Here is a 22,781-nt window from a genome sequence, read left to right as displayed (position 1 = left end):
ACGTACAACAAGGAGAAGTGTGTGTTCACCACAAACCAATTAGCCATCCTCGGTTATGTGGTTCAGAGCGGAGTTCTAGGGCCCGACCCCGATCGCATGCGCTCCCTCATGGAACTCCCCCTCCCCCACTGCCCCAAGGCCCTCAAAGGATGCCTGGGGTTCTTTTCGTATTACGCCCAGTGGGTCCCAAACTATGCGGACAAGGCCCGCCCACTCATTCAATCCACCGCTTTCCCACTGACGGCCGAGGCTCACCAAGCCTTCAACCGTATTAAGGCCGACATCGCCAAGGCCGCGATGCACGCGGTCGACGAGACGCTCCCCTTCCAAGTCGAGTGCGATACATCAGACGTCGCTCAGGCCTCCACCCTCAACCAGGCAGGCAGGCCCATGGCATTCTTTTCCCGCACCCTCCATGCCCCTGAAATTCGGCACTCCTCTGTCGAAAAGGAGGCCCAAGCAATCGTTGAAGCTGTGCGACATTGGAGTCATTACCTGGCCGGCAGGAGATTCACTCTCACAGACCAATGGTCGGTTGCCTTCATGTTTAACAACACACAGCGGGGTAAAATCAAAAATGACAAAATCTTGAGGTGGAGGATCGAGCTCTCCACCTACAATTACGAGATTTTGTATTGCCCCGGTAAGCTCAATGAGCTCCCCGATGCCCTGTCCCGAGGTACATGTGCCAGCACACAAGTGGACTGACTCCGGACCCTGCACGACGATCTGTCACTCGGGAGTCACCTGCTTTTACCACTTTATTAAGGCCCGCAATCTGCCCTACTCCATCGAGGAAGTCAGGGCTGTCACCAGAGTCTGCCAGGTCTGCGCTGAGTGTAAACCGCACTTCTACCAGCCAGACCGTGCGCGCCTGGTGAAGGCCTCCCGCCCCTTTGAACGCCTCAGCGTGGACCTCAAAGGGCCCCTCCCCTCCACCGACCGCAACACGTACTTTCTTAATGTGGTCGACGAGTATTCCCGATTCCCCTTCGCCGTCTCATGCCCCGATATGACATCTGCCACCGTCATCAAAGCCCTCAACACCATCTTCGCTCTGTTCGGTTTCCCCGCCTACGTCCACAGCGACCGGAGTTCCTAATTTATGAGCGAGGAGCTGCGCCAGTACCTGCTCAACAGGGGCATTGCCTCGAGCAGGACGACCAGCTACAACCCCAGGGGAAATGGGCAGGTGGAGCGGGAGAATGGGACGGTCGGGAGGGCCGTCCAGCTGGCCCAAGGTCCCGAAATCTCCCGGCCTCCCGCTGGCAGGAGGTCCTCCCCGACGCACTTCACTCCATTCGGTCGCTCCTGTGCACCGCGAACAACAAAATCCCCCATGAACGTCTCTTTGCCTTCCCCAGGAAGTCCACCTCCGGGGTTTCGCTCCCAACGTGGCTGGCAGCTCCAGGATCCGTTCTCCTCCGCAAGCACGGTGGCTCCACAAGGCGGACCCGTTGGTTGAGAGAGTAGAGCTACTCCATGCAAACCCGCAGTACGCGTACCCTGACGGCCGCCAAGACAAAGTCTCCCTCAGGGATCTGGCACCAGCTGGGTCCCCACACAAGCCCCCCCCCCCCCTGCCCCGGCGCCACCCCCCCCCTCCCCCGGCGCACCCCACCGCAGCCGTCGCTCCAGGACAATCCGTCCTCCCCTTGCTCCCACCCAGGGATGAAGAGGATTTCGACACGCTCCCGGAGTCACCAAATACCAAGCCGATGCCTGATTCGCCACCAGCACTGCGGCGCTCTCAACGACGGATCAAGGCGCCCGATCGTCTAAATTTGTAACTTTCTCTGTAATTTTAAAACCAATCTGTATGTATATAGTTTTCCACCACCCCCGCTGGACTCATTTTTAACAGGGGGTGAATGTGGTAGTCACCACTGTTGTATCATATTGTGTATATATGGGTATTACGGTGAGGCCCCTGTACTACAGGTACGGTGGTAGATCCCTGCCTGCTGGCTCCGCCCAGGAGGCAGAGTATAAATGTGTGTGCTCTCCGAACAGCAGCCATTTCGTAAGCTGCTGTAGGAGGCCACACATCTCTGTGTAATAAAGCCTCGATTACATTCTACTCTCGTCTCGTCGTAATTGATAGTGCATCGGGGTGAAACCCACGCAAACACAGGGAGAATGTGCAAACTCCACACGGACAGTGACCCAGAGCCGGGATCGAACCTGGGACCTCAGCGTCGTGAGGCTGCAGTGCTAACCACTGCGCCATGTGCTGCCCTTTCTTCTCCATCTTAAATCCTTTTGAATATTCCATATATTTATTGTTCACTGACACGAGGCCATCCGTCTCTTGTTAGAGTACTCAATTCTTTTATTTCCAATTAAGGGGCAATTTAGTGTGGCCAATTCATCTATCCTGCACATCTTTTTCAGTTGTGCGGGTGAGACCCATGCAGACACAGGGAGAATGTGCAAACTCCACACGAACAGTGATCCCAGACTGGGATCGAACCCGGGTCCTCGGCGCCGTGAGGCAGCATTGCTAACCACTGTGCCACCGTGCTGCCCCTATTCTTAATGTTGCTACATCTTGTTGCAATCTTTCTCAGCTACAGTTTGATATCTAACACATTTCTCACTCTCTTTAGTTCTTAGTTCTGGTGAAGAATCAAATGGACTCAAAACGTTAACTCTGTTTTCACTCCCTACAGATGCTGCTGGAGTTTTTCCATGATACTCCACTCTTTCAGATTCCAGAATCCGCAGTATTTTGCTTACTTCCTTAATGGTTGTCTGTCTTTTCCATTATATCTGTTAATGCTCAAATGGAGCAATTGTATTGTGCAGCCAGTGACTTCTGCAGTCTCTCGATAAAGTGCAAAAAAGGCAGTGGCTCCAATTGCACCTTCTCTTCCTCTTCTCTCGGATCTGACTCCATTTCAATGCTGTGACTCTAAACAGTTTGAGGGTGCCCCCTGAAAGACCCCCTTAGTTTTGCTGTCTTAGACCCCCTCCGGTGCAGATCTTTTCCAGTTTCAATTTTAAACTATGCAATAACTTCAGGCTTTCAGGATGGTGTTGCTGCATTTTTATTTTCAAATTAGCTTCGACCCGAGCTCTGCATTTGTGGGGATCCCTTCTGTCTTCCTGGAACCTCACAATGCGCAGGTAGACCCCCCCTCTGGTTATCCTTCAGCCTCCCCCAGTAACCCTAGATTCTATTGGTGTGATGAACATTCCTACCTTCCCCTGGGCCCATCACTGTTGAAGTTCCCATGCACCATTTGGACCTTACCCTCCCCATCTCCAGGCTCTGTGCACGATCTCATAGAGGAGACCACTGCAGGAGATATTCAAATAAGCCCTCCCCTCGCCCCCATTACCTTTTCCCAGTTTACAGACTGCAGATGCCTCCTCGAGCCATGACCATTCCATCTGCAGCCCAGTGCCGAGCCAGACAACCCCATTGCCACTGACTCTGAGACTATGACCAAGGCTTGCAGACCAAGCTGTGCCTTATACCAATTGAACACACAGGCCTTGGCCCTCCCCGGAGCGGGACATGCATAGCCCTGTTACATGACCCACAAATTCCCAGTTTTGCCTTTAATCTCTCACCTTAACTATAAGGTACATAGGGCCCCACGACTGCCTTCAATCTCTCGCTCTTATCTCTTGGACCCAGACCAGCAAATGTGACTTTCGTTCAATGAGCTCTCCTATTACTTCATGTTCAGGACTAATCACAACACAATATCCCGAACCACCCCCTCCTCTTCCCCCCCGATCAGAGTCCCTGTGTAAGATGCCTCTCCTACCTCCATGAGTCTCTATGCAACCCATCTCTCCTGTGCCACGCTAACAACCTCCAACCACTCAATTGTGTGGCCTGTGTGCATCCCATTCATAAGTTTGATCCCATCTACCCTTTCTGTATCTGCATTCTAGCCTTCCATGCTGGGCTCCAGCCTGTTCCTCCCTCAGCTTCCCCTCTGCCTGCCATTCCATCCCCAACCCCCAATGTACATGTATCTGTCATCTTCTCGCCTCACCATATCCCATTGACCCTCTTGCCTCTGTCAGCACCCACCTTACCCCAACCATACCCGGTCTCTGATCTCTGATTCAGAGTGCATCACTGCCTGAGACCATAGTATTCCTGGAGTACAGAGGCACCCACCATGAGTAGACCAACTCTGCATCCCCACCACTGGCGTCACACTGGGATTGCTGCAAAACAAGAGCAATGCTGTGGCAGGTAGGATTTGAGTCTTGCACTCACCTCAAAGTCACAAGTGAAGTGAAGATGGACAGCTGCATGCAACTTGCATCCAATCTAATTTTAGACTGGTCTAATTTCCAGCTGGCTTGGCATATAATTGGGAGCGGGAACGTGATTCTGGTGGGCAGCATTTTTAATGAGCATTCATGCCATGGCAATGCATATAAATGGCATTGCCGACATGAGCCCGTTGGAAACCTGATCCACCATGAAAGTGGTGAGGGGAAATCTGAATTGATTTGCCATCGGTGGGATTCCAACTTTTGGCCTCTCTCTGAATTTTCTGCTCCTGCATGCCATGGGGATGGAAACTTCCACCCTCTGTTTTTCTTTCTCCACTGATGCTGCTAGACCTGCTGAGTACTTCCAGCACTTTCTGTTTTCCTTACATAATTTGTTTTGTCAGCTTCGATCTGAACAGCATCCAAGATTACGAAAATGTTTATACTGCTGACTTCCTTATTGGAATAAAACTTGGTAAATTCTGCAGAAATTGCTTTCCACTCTGGCAAGGAACAGGCTCATCTTGTCTTGGGAGCTAAAGCTGGATGACTTGGATAATATCCCAGACGTATCATCAGAGTAAGGCTGCAGATGATACAGATTCACCTGAATGAAAAAATCTCATCCAGCAACCACATGACCGTATCTCTTCAAATAGCCTGAGGCCACCGGCTCAATGCATTATCGGACACATAGTAAGAAATGTTGCATTTATTTTAATGTACATGAACTGAGTCATACTGTAGGAACAAACATATACACAACAGCCATATAGGAAGTTTGGGTTTTTACTGCATTGCGAAAGTGGCACTCAAGAGTTTGATTTGAAAAACAAGTCACGTATTGTCATTATGTTGACTGTCAGCCAAATAGTTAATACGTGTTTGCTCGTGACAAATCTTCAGCTACAACAAGAGCCAGTCACAATTTGCACTGTATGATGTATACACACATCAGCCATGCTCCTCAGGAAATGAAAATTTGGAGTACACCTCTCTCCCTACCTTGCTTTCTTGTGCTCTGTCTCTCAGTTGGTGTTTCACTGACTTTGGTAGTGATGCAATGTTTGCCACAATGGGTTTGTTTGGAATTGGTCTGGGAGTGATGGAAGGGCTAAAGAGATAAAGGAAGGAAGAGATTATGGTTATGCAAAAAGGACAAGAAGTGGAGAATTAATGTGAAAATGGGAGATGGAAAGGTGGGAGGGAAATGTGGGAAGGGGTAGGGGTAGATAAAAGGGCAAGAGAAGCAAATTGAATAGATGAGAAGGAATAGAAGAGAAGAGGTTTGAGGAAGATAAGTTGAGGGAGGCCGGGAGGATAGGAACATGAGGAATGTAAAAGGGATGGGAATGAGGTCATGAGGGAGGTGGCATGGTAGTATTCTAATAATCCAGCACCGTAGTGTCCATTCAACCTGTATATTCCAGTTCTCTCCTCTGCTCCTATCTCTCCTTCCCTTCCCTCTTTTCCTTCTCATCCATATTTTCTCCCCAGTTTTCCAACCTCCTCTCTATGCCTCATTTTGCTTTTCCCTCCTTCACAGTTCACAGTTCTCATTTCATACCCCCATCTCCCCTTTTCCTCCCCATCTTCTTTTACTCATTCCTCCCATCTTCCCCTTTAGATCTTTCTCCCCTTTTTTCTTATTTCATCCTTCTTTCTACCTCACACCCACGCTTTCCCACTCCTTCCCTATCTCCCTCCACACTCGCCCATCTTCCTGTTTTCCAGCTACTCTTCTGGATGTCTCTTTCCTCTTTTCCTCTTACTATACTTCTGTCTTCCCCTGCCCTCTCCTCCTTCTCTTCTTCCCTCCTTTTCTACTTTTCTTCTCCTAATGACAAAAGGCTGATCGACAATTTTACGTGGAAAATTAAAAACAGGAACAGCCTGTATGGTCCCAGTATTTCCAGGGGCCCAAGCTAGGTGGCAACATGTGGCACAATGGTTAGCACTGATGCCTCACCGCACCAGGGACCTGTGTTCAATTCCAACCTTGGGTGACTGTGGAGTTTGCATGTTCTCCCCGTGCCTGCATGGGTTTCCTCCGGGTGCTCTGGTTTCCTCCCAGAGTCCAAAGATGTGTAGGGTAGGTGGATTGGCCACGCTAAATTTCCGTTTAGTGTCCAATGGTGAGGTGAAGTTACAGGGCTTTGGGGATAGGGCGGAGGAGTGGGCCTAGACATGGTGCTCTTTCAGAGAGTCGTTGCAGACTACTCGGTGCACTGTAAGGATTCTATTTTATAATTCTAGGCTGAAAATGGCTTAAGAACCCAATAAGGTTAGAAATCTGGAAGTTCTATTGATCTTAATGGCAGAACCTCATTATCATGTATTTTTAAAAATAAATTTAGAGTACCTGATTCATTTTTTTCAATTAAGGGGCAATTTAGTGTGGCCAATCCACCTACCTTGCACATCTTTGGGTTTGGGGGCCAAACCCACTCAAACACGGGGAGAATGTGCAAACTTCACACGGACAGTGACCCACGGCTGGGATCGAACCTGGGACCTCGACGCCATGAGGCAGCAGTGCTAACCACTGTGCCACCGTGCTGCCCACTCAATATCATATTTTTGATTCAATTCCCACCCAACAGTCATCCAAACTGATAACCGAGTAGGCAGCCAGGATGGAAAATCAACACCAGAAAGCTGCAGCTGGGAATGTTTCCTGGCAATCAGGAGGGAGGTAAGTCTGCCTTCTGTGGTAGTCTGTGTAGAGGTATTACGGTACCTCGTAATGCTGGAACACCATTGGTAGATATTGTATGTTTCCTATTGGTCAAGCTGTATGGTAGCTCCGCCCTGCAAGGCGGGGTATAAGAGCCCGTGCCGCCTCAGCAGCCTTCATTCCGTACCTGAGCTGCTGGGGGAAACATCTAGCTTATTAAAGCCTTCAGTTGGACTACAACCTTGTTTTAGTGGTCATTGATCGTGCATCAATTTAGTGAGCTAGATTTTAAAGGATGGAGCTCCGAATCAAGCTGGTGTGTCTGCAACTCAGCTCCCACGCGGCGAACTCAGCGGCAATCTTCAAGCACTGGCTGGCGTGTTTTAAATGATATCGCGGAATGGCCGAAAACACACCCACGGGAGAACAGAAAATGCAAGTCCTGCACTCGAGCGTGAGCGTGGAAATTTACACCCTCATCGAGGACGCGGAAGACTTCGATGCAGCAATGGAGCAGCTAAATGGACATTATATCCGCCCAGTAATCCAGGTCTACGCCCGACATCTGCTATCAACGAGGCGACAAGTCCTGGGGAATCGCTGGAAGAATTCTACCGTGCGCTCCTGGTGTTGGGGAGAAACTGCAGCTGCCCACAAGTTTCGGCGAGCGACCACACAGAACTCTTAATCCGGGACGCTTTTGTGGCAGGTATGCTGTCCTCCCAAATCTGCCAGCGATTGCTGGAAAAAGACATCCTAGGCCTCAAGGAGGCATGGACCCTTGAAGGTTCACTAGATGTGGCCTCCAGAAACGCCCACGCTTACGTTCCCGACCGCGCGGTAGTCCCCTGGGCAGCGTGGAACCCCTCCGCAGGCTACCCCGAGACATCCCCCATCCCCCCACAAGCTTGTGCTGCAAGGCGGCCTGGCAACCCCGGGGGGCCCCGCTGCTACGTTTGTGGGCAGGCCAAGCACCCCCGGCAGTGCTGCCCGGCCCGCGCATCCACCTGCAAGGGATGCGGAAAAAAGGGCCATTTTGTGGTGGTATGCCAGGCCCGTGCGGTCGCCGCGTTCTCCGGCGGCGAATGCGGGCCGCCACCACAAACCTCTCCACGGTCCCCGTGCTACCAGCGGCTGCCACCATCTTCCTACTCCAGGGCCACGTGCGGCCCCCGGGCGCCGCCATCTTGGATGGACTCCCAGGACCCCAGCTTGGCTGACCGCACACCGCCCGAAGAGAACACTCAACTGCTGAGATTAGCCTCGGTGACCCTTGATCAGGCCCGGCCTCGAATACTCTCAACTGCTACAATAACAGTACTAATCAACGGGCACGAGACGTCATGCTTAATCAACTCTGGGGGCACGGAAAGCTTCATACACCCTGACACGGTAAGGCGCTGTTCTCTCCTCGTCCACCCCGTTAATCAAAAAATCTCCCTGGCCTCCGGTTCCCACTCAGTAGAGATAAAGGGGTTTTGTGTATCAAACCTCACAGTCCAGGGAAGGTAAAAATTACCGGCTCCACGTCCTTCCCCACCTCTGCGCGGCCACACTCCTAGGTTTAGACTTCCAGTGTAATCTTCAAAGTCTAACTTTCAAATTCGGCGGCCCTATACCCCCCCCTCACTGTCTGCGGCCTCGCGACGCTCAAGGTCGATCCGCCTTCCCTGTTTGCGAACCACACCCCGGATTGCAAACCCATCACCACCAGGAGCAGACGGTACAGTGCCCAGGATCGGATCTTTATTAGGTCAGAGGTCCAAAGGCTACTGAAGGATGGAGTCATTGAAGCTAGCAACAGTCCCTGGAGAGCTCAAGTAGGTGGTGGTAAACACCGGGGAGAAGCATAGGATGGTCATCGACTACAGTCAGACCATCAACAGGTTTACGCAGCTGGACGCGTACCCTGTCCCCCGCATATCCGACCTGGTAAACAGGATCGCGCATTACAAGGTCTTCACCACGGTGGATCTTAAGTCCTCCTACCACCAGCTCCCCATCCGCACTAGTGACCGCAAGTACACTGCCTTCGAGGCAGAGGGGCGGCTCTATCACTTCTTAAGGGTTCCCTTTGGTGTTACGGGGTCTCGGTCTTCCAGCGCGAGATGGACCGAATGGTTGACCGGTATGGTTTACGGGCAACATTCCGTATCTCGATAATGTCACCATCTGCGGCCACGACCAGCAGGACCATGACACCAACCTCCGAAAATGCCTCCAGACCGCAAAGATCCTTAACCTTACATACAACAAGGATAAATGCGTGTTTAGCACCGACCGCGTAGCCATCCTTGGCTACGTAGTGTGAAATGGAGTTATAGGCCCCGACCCTGAACGCATGCGCCCCCTTATGGAGTTCCCCCTCCCTCACTTCTCCAAGGCCCTGAAGCACTGCCTTGGATTTTTCTCTTACTATGCCCAATGGGTCCCCAACTATGCGGACATGGCCCGTCCCCTGATCCAATCCACAGCTTTTCCCCTGTCGATAGAGGCCCGCCAGGCCTTCAGCCGCATCAAAGCAGACATTGCAAAGGCCACGATGCACGCCATCGATGAGTCCCTCCCCTTCCAGGGCGAGAGCGACGTGTCTGACGTAGCTCTGGCGGCCACCCTCAACCAAGCGGGCAGACCCATGGCCTTCTTCTCACGTACCCTCCATGCTTCCAAAATCCACCACTCCTCAGTCGAAAATGAGGCCCAGGCCATAGTTGAAGCTGCGCGACATTGGAGGCATTACCTGGCCGGCAGGAGATTCACTCTCCTCACTGACCAACAGTCGGTTGCTTTCATGTTCGATAATGCACAGCGGGGCAATATAAAAAAACGATAAGATCTTGCGGTGGAGAATCAAACTCTCCACCTACAACTACGATATCTTGTATCGTCCCGGGAAGCTAAACGAGCCTCCTGATGCCCTGTCCCGCAGCACATGTGCCAACGCACAAGTGGACCACCTCCGAGCCCTCCACGAGGACCTCTGCCACCCGGGGGTCACTCGCTTTTTCCACTTTATCAAGACCCGCAACCTGCCCTACTCCATCGAGGAGGTCAGGACAGCCACCAGGGACTGCCAAATCTGCGCGGAGTGCAAACCGCACTTCTACTGGCCAGAGAAAGCGCACCTGATAAAGGCTTCCCGTCCCTTTGAACGCCTCAGCATGGACTTCAAAGGCCCCCTCCCCTCCACCGACCGCAACACGTACTTCCTGAGCGTGATTGACGAGTACTCCCGGTTCCCATTCGCCATCCCCTGCCCCGACATGACCGCAACTACCGTCATCAAGGCCCTCCATAGCACCTTTGCACTGTTCGGGTTCCCCGCTTACATACATAGTGACAGGGGGGTCCTCCTTAATGAGCGATGAACTGCGTCAATTCCTGCTCATCAAGGACATCGCCTCGAGCAGGACGACCAGTTACAACCCCCGGGGTAACGGACAGATAGAGAGGGAGAACGGAACGGTCTGGAAGACCGTCCTACTGGCCCTACGGTCCAGGAGTCTCCCGCAGGCATGAAGTCCTCCCGGATGCCCTCCACTCCATCCAGTCACTGCTTTGTACCACAACCAACCAAACACCTCACGAACGTCTCTTTGTCTTCCCCAGGAAGTCCTCCTCTGGGACCTCGCGCCCGACCTGGCTGGCAGCTCCCGGACCCATCCTGCTCCGAAAACACGTGCGGGCGCACAAGTCGGACCCGTTGGTCGAGAGGGTCCATCTTCTCCACGCTAACCCCCAGTACGCCTACGTGGCGTACCCTGACAGCCGACAGGATACGGTCTCCCTACGAGACCAGGCGCCCGCCGGAGCCCCACGCACACTCCAGCCACCAGTCCCACCCTCCCTCCCACCAGTGCATCTTATAGGAGGATCGGTCCTTCCGCCGGCCCCGTCTAGGCCCCCCCACCCACCGACGCACCCCGCAGACGCTCCCTTCCCAGGTCAACCGTTTTCCCCACCAGCGCCGTCTAGGGGTGTTGAAGCTGCCACAGAGATCGAGGCCACACTCCCGGAGTCACAGACGCCCGAGCCTCCACCAGAGTCACCACCGAAGCTTTGATGATCACAGAGGACGACCAGGGCCCCCGATCGACTGATTACTTCATTTTAAAGTGTATCGTTAATTATGAATCATAAATTGTAAATAGTAAATAGAAATGTAAATAGTTACAAAACGCTGTACGGAGGTATTACGGTACCTCCAGAACTATAATTTCTACCACGTTACCATGTTGTAATATCAGACCACCACCCCCACCGGACTCTTTTTTAACGGGGTGAATGTGGTAGTCTATGTAGAGGTACTTGGTAATAAGAACATAAGAACTAGGAGCAGGAGTAGGCCATCTGGCCCCTTGAGCCTGCTCCACCATTCAATGAGATCATGGCTGATCTTTTGTGGACTCAGCTCCACTTTCCGGCCCGAACACCATAATCCTTAATCCCTTTATTCTTCAAAAATCTATCTATCTTTATCTTAAAAACATTTAATGAATGAGCCTCTACTGCTTCACTGGGCAAGGAATTCCATAGATTCACAACCCTTTGGGTAAAGAAGTTCCTCCTACACTCAGTCCTAAATCTACTTCCCCTTATTTTGAGGCTATGCCCCCTAGTTCTGCTTTCACCCGCCAGTGGAAACAACCTGCCCGCATCTATCCTATCTATTCCCTTCATAATCTTATATGTTTCTATAAGATCCCCCCTCATCCTTCTAAATTCCAACGAGTACAGTCCCAGTCTACTCAACCTCTCCTCGTAATCCAACCCCTTCAGCTCTGGGATTAACCTAGTGAATCTCCTCTGCACACCCTCCAGTGCCAGTACGTCCTTTCTCAAGTAAGGAGACCAAAACTGAACACAATACTCCAGGTGTGGCCTCACTAACACCTTATACACTTGCAGCAGAACCTCCCTAGTCTTAAACTCCATCCCTCTAGCAATGAAGGACAAAATTCCATTTGCCTTCTTAATCACCTGTTGCACCTGAAAACCAACTTTTTGCGACTCATGCACTAGCACACCCAGGTCTCTCTGCACAGCAGCATGTTTTAATATTTTATCATTTAAATAATAATCCCTTTTGCTGTTATTCCTACCAAAATGGATAACCTCACATTTGTCAACATTGTATTCCATCTGCCAGACCCTAGCCCATTCACTTAGCCTATCCAAATCCCTCTGCAGACTTCCAGTATCCTCTGCACTTTTTGCTTTACCACTTATCTTAGTGTCGTCTGCAAACTTGGACACATTGCCCTTGGTCCCCAACTCCAAATCATCTATGTAAATTGTGAACAGTTGTGGGCCCAACACTGATCCTTGAGGGACACCACTAGCTACTGATTGCCAACCAGAGAAACACCCATTAATCCCCACTCTTTGCTTTCTATTAATTAACCAATCCTCGATCCATGCTACTACTTTCCCCTTAATGCCATGCATCTTTATCTTATGCAACAACCTTTTGTGTGGCACCTTGTCAAAGGCTTTCTGGAAATCCAGATATACCACATCCATTGGCTCCCCGTTATCTACCGCACTGTTAATGTCCTCAAAAAACTCCACTAAATTAGTTAGGCACGACCTGCCCTTTATGAACCCATGCTGCGTCTGTCCAATGGGACAATTTCCATCCAGATGCCTCGCTATTTCTTCCTTGATGATAGATTCCAGCATCTTCCCTACTACCGAAGTTAAGCTCACTGGCCTATAATTACCCACTTTCTGCCTACCTCCTTTTTTAAACAGTGGTGTCACGTTTGCTGATTTCCAATCCGCCGGGACCACCCCAGAGTCTAGTGAATTTTGGTAAATTATCACTAGTGCATTTGCAATTTCCCTAGCCATCTCTTTTAGCACTCTGGGATGCATTCCATCAGGTCCAGGAAACTTGTCTACCTTCAGCCCCATTAGCTTGCCCATCACTACCTCCTTGGTGATAACAATCCTCTCAAGGTCCTCACCTGTCATAGCCTCATTTCCATCAGTCACTGGCATGTTATTTGTGTCTTCCACTGTGAAGACCGACCCAAAAAACCTGTTCAGTTACTCAGCCATTTCCTCATCTCCCATTACTAAATCTCCCTTCTTATCCTCTAAAGGGCCACCTTAGCCACTCTTTTTTGTTTTATGTATTTGTAGAAACTTTTACTATCTGTTTTTATATTCTGAGCAAGTTTACTCTCATAATCTATCTTACTCTTCTTTATAGCTTTTTTAGTAGCTTTCTGTTGCCCCCTAAAGATTTCCCAGTCCTCTACTCTCCCACTGATCTTTGCTACTTTGTATGTTTTTTCCTTCAATTTGATACTCTCCCTTATTTCCTTAGATATCCACGGTCGATTTTCCCTCTTTTTACCGCCCTTCCTTTTTGTTGGTATAAATCTTTGCTGAGCACTGTGAAAAATCACTTGGAAGGTTCTCCACTGTTTCTCAACTGTTTCACTATAAAGTCTTTGCTCCCAGTCTATCTTAGCTAGTTCTTCTCTCATCCCATTGTAATCTCCTTTGTTTAAGCTCAAAACTCTAGTGCTTGATTTTACCTTCTCACCCTCCATCTGTATTTTAAATTCCACCATATTGTGATCGCTCCTTCCGAGAGGATCCCTAACTATGAGATCCTGAATCAATCCTGTCTCATTACACAGGACCAGATCTAGGACCGCTTGTTCCCTCGTAGGTTCCATTACATACTGTTCTAGGAAACTATCGCGGATACATTCTATAAACTCCTCCTCAAGGCTGTCTTGACTGACCTGGTTAAACCAATCGACATGTAGATTAAAATCCCCCATGATAACTGCTGTTCCATTTCTACATGCATCTGTTATTTCTTTGTTTATTGCCTGCCCCACCATAATGTTACTATTTGGTAGCCTATAGATTACTCCTATCAGTGACTTTTTCACCTTACTATTCCCGATTTCCACCCAAATGGATTCAACCTTATCCTCCATAGCACCGATGTCATCCCTTACTGTTGTCCGGATGTCATCCTTAAATAACAGAGCTACACCACCTCCCTTACCATCCACTCTGTCCTTCCGAAAGGTTTGATACCCTCGGATATTTAACTCCCAGTCGTGACCATCCTTTAACCATGTTTCAGTAATGGCCACTAAATCATAGTCATTCACGATGATTTCCGCCATCAACTCATTTACCTTATTCCGGATACTACGGGCATTCAGGTAAAGTACACTTATGTTGGCTTTTTTACCTCTGTTCTGAATCTTAACACCTCGATCAGTAACCTCTCCTAAGTTATATTTCCTCTTAACCTTTCTCCTAATTTTCCTTGTCGTCGAACCCATATCTTCCTGTAACAACCTGCCGCGTCGCTTACCATTAATGTTTTCACTTCCCGTTTTATTTCTTTTAGTATTCCTGGTCCTATTCACTGAGCTCCCCTCAGTCACTGTACCTTGTACTGTCGCCCTTTTTGATTTTTGACTATGGCTTCTCTGCCTTACACTTTCCCCCTTACTGCCTTTTATTTCTGTCCCTGTTTTACTACCTTCCAACTTCCTGCATTGGTTCCCATCCCCCTGCCACAATAGTTTAAACTCTCCCCAACAGCTCTAGCAAACACCCCCCCTGGGACATCGGTTCCAGTCCTGCCCAGGTGCAGACCGTCCGGTTTGTACTGGTCCCACCTCCCCCAGAACCGGTTCCAATGTCCCAGGAACTTGAATCCCTCCCTCATGCACCATCTCTCGAGCCACGTATTCATCCTCTCTATCCTGACATTCCTACTCTGACTAGCTCGTGGCACTGGTAGCAATCCTGAGATTACTACCTTTGAGGTCCTACTTTTTAGTTTAACTCCTAGCTCCCTAAATTCAGCTTGTAGGACCTCATCCCGTTTTTTACCTATATCGTTGGTGCCTATGTGCACCACGACAGCTGGCTGTTCACCCTCCCCCCCCCCAGAATGTCCTGCAACCGCTCTGAGACATCCTTGACCCTTGCACCAGGGAGGCAACATACCATCCTGGAGTCTCGATTGCGTCCGCAGAACCGCCTGTCTATTCCCCTTACAATTGAGTCCCCTATCACTATAGCCCTGCCATTCTTCTTCCTGCCCAGCTGCGCAGCTGCTGCCTTCCCCTGGTGAGCCATCTCCCTCAACAGTATCCCAAGCGGTATATCTGTTTTGCAGGGAGATGGCCGCAGAGGACACCTGCACTGCCTTCCTACTCTTGCTCTGTCTTTTGGTCACCCATTTACTATCTCCCTCAGTACCTTTCACCTGCGGTGTGACCAACTCGCTAAACGTGCTATCCACGACGTCCTCAGCATCGCGGACGCTCCAAAGTGAGTCCATCCGCAGCTCCAGAGCCGTCAAGCAGTCTAACATGAGCTGCAACTGGACACACTTCTTGCACGTGAAGGAGCCAGGGACAGTGGACGTGTCCCTGAGCTCCCACATCGCACACGAGGAGCATGACACGGGTCTGAGATCTCCTGCCATGTCTTAAACCTTCGGTTAACTTCAACAACTACAATTTCAACAAAACAAACAACAAAGAAAAAATATATAAATATACCAATGAAAAGAAACAGAAAAACAGAAACACTACTTACCAGTCACAAAAAGCACTTCCTCCCCACCCAGCTTTGAATTCCCACCTCAATTCAAATTCCCAAACTCACTCTTAGCTGTGTCTCACTCTGGCTGTGTCTTCTCTGGCTCACTGGGAGAACTCACTGGGAGTGAGTTTACAAGTGGCTCTTTTTAAACTGTCCTGAATTGACTCCCCTCCCCCACCCGCTTTTAGATCAAAGTAGATTAAAGTGACTGACACTTAACTGCCAACCAGTTATGTGAGTGGGTGGGGCAGCCCTTGTTAACCTACACTGCACAATACTAGCTTAATTTCATTTAATTTAAACTCCTGAAATTTAAAAGGAGCTGCCTTACTGATTCAATTCAATTCCCACCTCGATTCAAATTCCCAAACTCACTCTTAGCTGTGTCTCACTCCTGGCTCTGTCTTCTCTCTGACTCACTGGGAGAACTCACTCTGAGTAATGCTGGAACACCATTGGTAGATATTGTATGTTTCCTATTGGTCATGCTGTATGGTAGCTCCGCCCTGCAAGGCGGGGTATAAGAGCCCGTGCCGCCCCAGCAGCCTTCATTCTGTACCTGAGCTGCTGGGGGAAACAGCTAGCTTATTAAAGCCTTCAGTTGGACTGCAACCTCGCTTTAGTGGTCATTGATCGTGCATCACCGTCACAAGGAGAAATGCAGCAGGTATCTGGGCTGGGGAAGTGGGGGGGGGGGGGGGGGGGTAGTGAAGTCAGCAATCAGGAGAGGTGGAGAAAGGCTGGGATTGGCTGCAGGGAAACCAAAGCCTTCCATGTGAGGCAGGGAGTAGCACTCCTGCTCCTCTTGGCCCACGGAGAGTGCTGAGGAAGACCTTGTAGAACTGGTAGCTCCATCCCCTCTCTTCTGCTGCTATATTCCCAACCCATTCAGGAGCAGTAAAAAAGTTTTTTAATTTAAAGTGCCCAATTCATTTTTTCCCAATTAAGGGCAATTTAGCTTGGCCTATCCACCTACCCTGTACATCTTTGGGTTGTGGGGTGAGACTCACGCAGCCATGGGGAGAATGTGCAAAGTCCACACAGACAGTGACCCAGGGCCGGAATCGAACCCGGGTCCTCGGCGCCGTGAGGCAGCAGTGCTAGCCACTGTGCTGCCCAGGAGCAATACATTTTAAACCATTATCCCAGTTGCAAAGGAGCACAATTTTAAAGATGTTAATGAGCATTGCATCTGTCCATGACACAATTAAAAATTCAAGTCTCTTGCATGCAGCTGAGGGTTGCGTTTTTCGTATTTGCTTGTTTAAACCCATCCCTCCACCACTGGACCAATCCCACCAACCCTCTCCTTATTATATGGGTTAATATTGAGGCCATATTTTAAAATGGGACTGACTTCCTCCTCCTCCTGGCTCCAATGATCTATAGCCTCCCTCACTATGTAACTCCATTGAAGATCACAGTTGGCTTGACGCCCCTTATGCAATGCTTTGGGAGAATGACTAATAAACCTATCATACTTAGAAAAGTATAGGAAGTACATAATATAGAGAATTATGTTTACAGAAATTTTACGAGATTGTCTTTGAGAAAGGAAACACCTTGCTATTGCCTCCCTTAGGTGATGCTAGGTTATATTTACTCACATAATTTGGGGCAGCACGGTAGCCTTGTGGATAGCACAATTGCTTCACAGCTCCAGGGTCCCAGGTTCGATTCCAGCTTGGGTCACTGTCTGTGCGGAGTCTGCACATCCTCCCCGTGTGTGCGTGGCTTTCCTCAGGGTGCTCCGGTTTCCTCCCACAGTCCAAAGATGTGCAGGTTAGGTGGATTGGCCATGATAAATTGCCCTTAGTGTCCAAAATTGCCCTTAGTGTTGGGTGTGGATACTGGGTTATGGGGATAGGGTGCTGGTGTTGACCTTGGGTAGGGTGCTCTTTCCAAGAGCCGGTGCAGACTCGATGGGCCGAACGGCCTCCTTCTGCACTGTAAATTCTATGAATTCCCTTCTTGTGGTAGGGATGGTGAGATAGTTTGGTGTAAACATCCTAGTATCCATCATCAAACAAGAGCTAAAGTTCACATGGAGAAAGTTGAGGGTTTGCCATTTGATCTCTCCTCCCCCATCAATATTGGATGTGGAGATGCCGGCGTTGGACTGGGGTGAGCACAGTACAAAGTCTTACAACACCAGGTTAAAGTCCAACAGGTTTGTTTCGATGTCACTAGCTTTTGGAGCGCTGCTCCTTCCTCAGGTGAATGAAGAGGTATGTTCCAGAAACATATAGATAGATAATTTGTCTATATATATGTTTCTGGAACATACCTCTTCATTCACCTGAGGAAGGATCAGTATTGGACTCATTGGACTTCCAGTTGCAGCGATGCGGAGCTAAACCGCATGATTCGGCAGCTCCCGCAATCATGGACTTTCGGGCTCTCCAGAGGAGCCCCAACAGGAATTCTTTGAAGACGTTCTGTGTGGGAAGGTGAAAGTGAGGCCCCCCTTCACTGTATATGGAACGGAAAAGAAGTGAAACGGCGAAAAAAGCGGCGTTGGAGCAGCGAGAGAAGAGAGCGAAGAAAAACAAGATGGCGGCTACCGGAGATAAAGTGGAAGGCGGGCCGGAGCTGCAAGAGTTCATTAAGCGCTGTTTTGAGGAGCTGCGGAAAGAGATGCTGGCGCCTATGCTGTCGGCAATTGAAGGATTAGGGATGACCCAGAAGGCCCACGAGGTAAAGATCCAGGAGGTGCAGAAAAAAGTTAACGAGAACGAGGATGAGATCTTGGGCCTGGCGGTGAAGGTGGAGGCGCACGAGGCGCTGCACAAAAGGTGGGTGGAAAGATTCGAAGACCTGGAGAACAGGTTGAGGAGAAAGAATCTTCGGATCCTGGGTCTCCCTGAAGGAGTGGAGGGGGCCGATGCCGGGGTATATGCGAGCACGATGCTCGAGTCGCTGATGGGTGCGGAGGCCTCTGGAGCTGGATGGGGCACATCGGGTGCTGGCGAGGAGGCCCAAGGCTAATGAGCCGCCAAGGGCAATTGTGGTGAGGTTTCACCGTTTCACGGACAGAGAGAGGGTCTTGAAAAGGGCCAAGAAAGAGCGGAGCAACAGCTGGGAGAATGTGGAGATCCGAATCTACCTGGACTGGAGCACGGAGATAGCAAAGAGGAGAGCGGGTTTCAACCGGGCCAAGGCGGTGCTGCATCGGAAAGGAGTGAGATTCGGAATGCTGCAGCCAGCGCGATTGTGGGTCACATTCAAGGATCAATATCACTATTTTGAAACGCCTGAGGAGGCTTGGACCTTTATTCAACTAAAAAGTTGGACTCAAACTGAGGGTTTGTGAGGGTGGGGGGGATGTTCGATGTTTGTTGTACATAGGGTGTTAATCACGCGCAGGAAATGTTCCACGGGTTGGGTGATGGATGGGGATGGGGAAAGGGACCGGGTGAGAAGACTGTACGAGATGGTGGGCGCCGGTGCTGGAGGGAGGGGAGGCTCGGGGATGGGGTAAATGAGACAAGGCCGCGACAGGAGCTGCGCCAGAGGGGGCGGGGCAGGCTCAGGAAAGCGTGGGCTTTTTCCTGCGCTAGGGAAAGACAGAGGGGGAGGGGGAATGGAGGAGCGCACACTGATTGGGAAATTCCCACACGGGGGGGGGGTCAATGGGACGGTGGGGGAAGCCGGGGTCAGCAGGAGTCAGCTGACTTACGGGAGTGCTATGGGGGGAGCAAAAGAGCTAGACATGGGACTGGGGGGGGCGGTGGTTAGGGTTGCTGCTGCACTGGCAAAGGGGGAATTGGACACAGAAGAGATGGTCTGGGCGGGGGTCCCCCGCCTGGGGGACTGGAGGGTGAGGGCGGCGCGGGCACGGGGCTGGCCTAGAAAAGGGGATGGCTAGTCGTCAGGGGGGGGGGGGGGGGGAGGGGGGGGAGGCCCCCCAATCCGGCTGATAACGTGGAATGTGAGGGGCCTGAATGGGCCCGAGTGTTCGCGCACTTAAAGGGACTGAAGGCAGACATTGTCATGCTTCAGGAGACACATTTGAAGGTGGCTGTTATAACCTGCCTACTTACCATTGGCTGGGGACTAATGACAATCCCACAATCCTGTGGGAGTATGAGCTTCCCCAATGAGGGGGGCGGAGAAACCATTAGTAAACTCCAAGTATAAATAAAGCTGGCCAATTTGGAAACAGCAGGAAGGAGTGTGCAGCAAGGGAAGTTGTTGCTGCTGTTATATATATATGTTATTGTAAATAAATGTTATTACGTTGTATCCTTAAAACTCGTGCTGGATTCTTCGTGGCCCTCACAAAAGTGGCAGACCAGGTCAGGTTAAGAAATGGATGGGTAGGACAGGTATTCCATTCGGGGCTGGATGCGAAGAACAGAGGGGTGGCAATATTGGTGGGGAAGCGGGTGTCGTTTGAGGCCAAGAATATCGTAGTGGACAATGGAGGTCGATACGTGATGGTGAGCGGTAAGTTGCAGGGGACGTGGGTGGTATTGGTAAATGTATACGCCCCGAACTGGGATGATGCTGAATTCATGAAGCATATGTTGGGGCGCATTCCGGACCTGGAGGTAGGAAGCTTGATAATGGGTGGGGATTTTAATACAGTGTTAGACCCAGCACTGGATCGCTCCAGATCTAGGACCGGAAAGAGGCCAGCTGTGGCCAAGGTGCTTAGGGGGTTTATGGACCAGATGGGGGGAGTGGATCCGTGGAGGTTTGCCAGGCCGCAGGCCAGGGAATTTTCTTTTTTCTCCCACGTGCACAAAGCCTACTCCCGGATGGATTTTTTTGTTCTGGGCAGGGCGCTGATCCCGAAAGTGGAGGGCACGGAGTATTCGGCCATAGCCATTTCAGATCACGCCCCGCACTGGGTGGAACTGGAGTTGGGAGAGGAGAGGGACCAATGCCCGTTGTGGCGGTTGGATATGGGACTGCTGGCAGATGAGGCGGTGTGTGGGAGGGTGAGGTGGTGCATTGAAAGGTACTTGGAGGCCAACGACAACGGGGAGGTGCAGGTGGGGGTGGTATGGGAGGCGCTGAAGGCGGTGATCAGGGGAGAGCTAATCTCCATCAGGGCTCATAGGGAGAAGATAGAGGGCATGGAAAGGGAGAGGTTAGTGGGGGAGATTTTAAGAGTGGACAGGAGATACGCAGAGGCCCCGGAAGAGGGACTACTTAGGGAAAGGCGACATCTCCAGACGGAGTTCGACCTGTTGACCACAGGGAAGGCAGAGGCACAGTGGAGGAAAGCGCAGGGGGCGACGTATGAGTATGGGGAGAAGGTGAGCCGGATGCTGGCACACCAGCTCCGTAAGAGGATGGCAGCGAGGGAAATAGGTGGAGTCAAGGATGGAAGGGGAGCTACGGTGCGGAGTGCGACGAAAGTAAATGAGGCATTCAAGGCCTTCTATGAGGAGCTGTACAGATCCCAGCCCCCAGCGGGGGAAGCGGGGATGCGACGATTCTTGGACCAACTGAGGTTCCAGAGGGTGGAGGAGCAGGAGGTGGCTGGTTTGGGGGCACCAATTGGGTTGGAGGAGCTGATCAAAGGTCTAGGGAGTATGCAGGCAGGGAAGGCCCCGGGACCGGACGGGTTCCCAGTTGAGTTCTATAGGACGTACGTAGACCTGTTAGCCCCGTTGCTAGTGAGGACTTTTAATGAGGCAAGGGAGGGAGGGACCCTGCCCCCAACAATGTTTGAGGCAACGATCTCTTTGATCCAGAAGCGGGACAAGGACCCACTGCAATATGGGTCGTACAGGCCGATCTCGCTCCTCAACGTGGATGCTAAGTTGCTGGCTACGAGGATCGAGGACTGTGTCCCGGGGGTGATTCACGAGGACCAGACGGGATTTGTAAAGGGCAGGCAGCTAAACACCAATGTGCGGCGGCTCCTAAACGTGATAATGATGCCATCGGTGGAGGGAGAAGCGGAGATAGTGGCAGCTCTGGACGCGGAGAAGGCCTTTGACCGAGTAGAGTGGGAGTACCTCTGGGACGTGCTGCGGAGGTTTGGGTTCGGGGGAGGGTTTATTAGTTGGCTTAAGCTCCTATACAGAGCCCCGGTGGCGAGTGTGGTTACAAATCGGGGGAGGTCGGAGTATTTTCGGCTGTATCGTGGGACGAGGCAGGTGTGCCCCCTGTCCCCCCTGTTGTTTGCTTTAGCAATTGAGCCCTTGGCCATGTCATTAAGGGAGTCTAGGAAATGGAGGGGGTGGTCCGAGGGGGAGAGGAGCATCGAGTGTCGCTTTATGCAGACGACCTGTTGCTGTATGTGGCAGATCCAGTGGAGCGGATGGTGGAGGTCATGCAGACTCTAAGGGAGTTTGGGGATTTTTCGGGCTATAAGCTTAATGTAGGGAAGAGTGAGCTTTTTGTAGTACAGGCGGGGGACCAAGAAAGGGGGATAGGGGATCTACCGCTGAGGAGGGCGGAAAGGAGCTATCGGTACTTGGGGATCCGAATAGCTAGGAGTTGGGGAGCCCTACATAAACTTAATCTGACGAGGCTGGTGGAGCAGATGGAGGAGTACTTCAAACGAAGGGACATGTTGCTGCTCTCGCTAGCGGGTAGAGTGCAGTCGGTCAAAATGGTGGTCCTCCCGAGGTTTCTTTTTGTGTTCCAGTGCCTTCCAATTGTAATCACCAAGGCCATTTTTAAGAGGGTAGGCAGGAGTATTATGGGTTTTGTGTGGGCGAATAAGACCCCGAGGGTAAGGAGAGGGTTTCTGGAGCGCAGTAGGGACAGAGGAAGGTTGGCGTTGCCGAATCTGGGTGGCTACTACTGGGCAGCCAATGTGGCGATGATCCGTAAGTGGGTGATGGAGGGAGAGGGGGAGGCATGGAAGAGGTTGGAGATGGCGTCCTGCAAAGGAATGAGCCTGGGGGCGCTGGTGACGGCACCGCTGCCGCTCTCGCCGACAAGGTACACCACGAGTCCGGTGGTGGCGGCAACGCGAAAGATCTGGGGCCAGTGGAGACGGCACAGGGGTGCAATGGGAGCCTCGGTGTGGTCCCCGATCAGGGGTAACCATCGGTTTGTCCCAGGGAGGATGGACGGGAGGTTTCAGAGCTGGTATCGGGCAGGGATTAGAAGAATGGGGGACCTGTTCATTGATGGGACGTTTGCGAGCCTAGGGGCACTGGAGGAGAAGTTTGGGCTACCCCCGGGAAATGCTTTCAGGTACATGCAAGTGAGGGGGTTTGTGAGGCGACAGGTGAGGGAATTCCCATTGCTCCCGGCACAGGAGATTCAAGACAGGGTGATTTCGGGTGTA

Source organism: Scyliorhinus torazame, chromosome 1 (assembly GCF_047496885.1).
Source record: "Scyliorhinus torazame isolate Kashiwa2021f chromosome 1, sScyTor2.1, whole genome shotgun sequence".
In the NCBI taxonomy this organism is placed as follows: domain Eukaryota; kingdom Metazoa; phylum Chordata; class Chondrichthyes; order Carcharhiniformes; family Scyliorhinidae; genus Scyliorhinus; species Scyliorhinus torazame.
The sequence above is the reverse complement of the archived record's forward strand: the minus strand, read 5'-3'. Positions refer to the sequence as shown.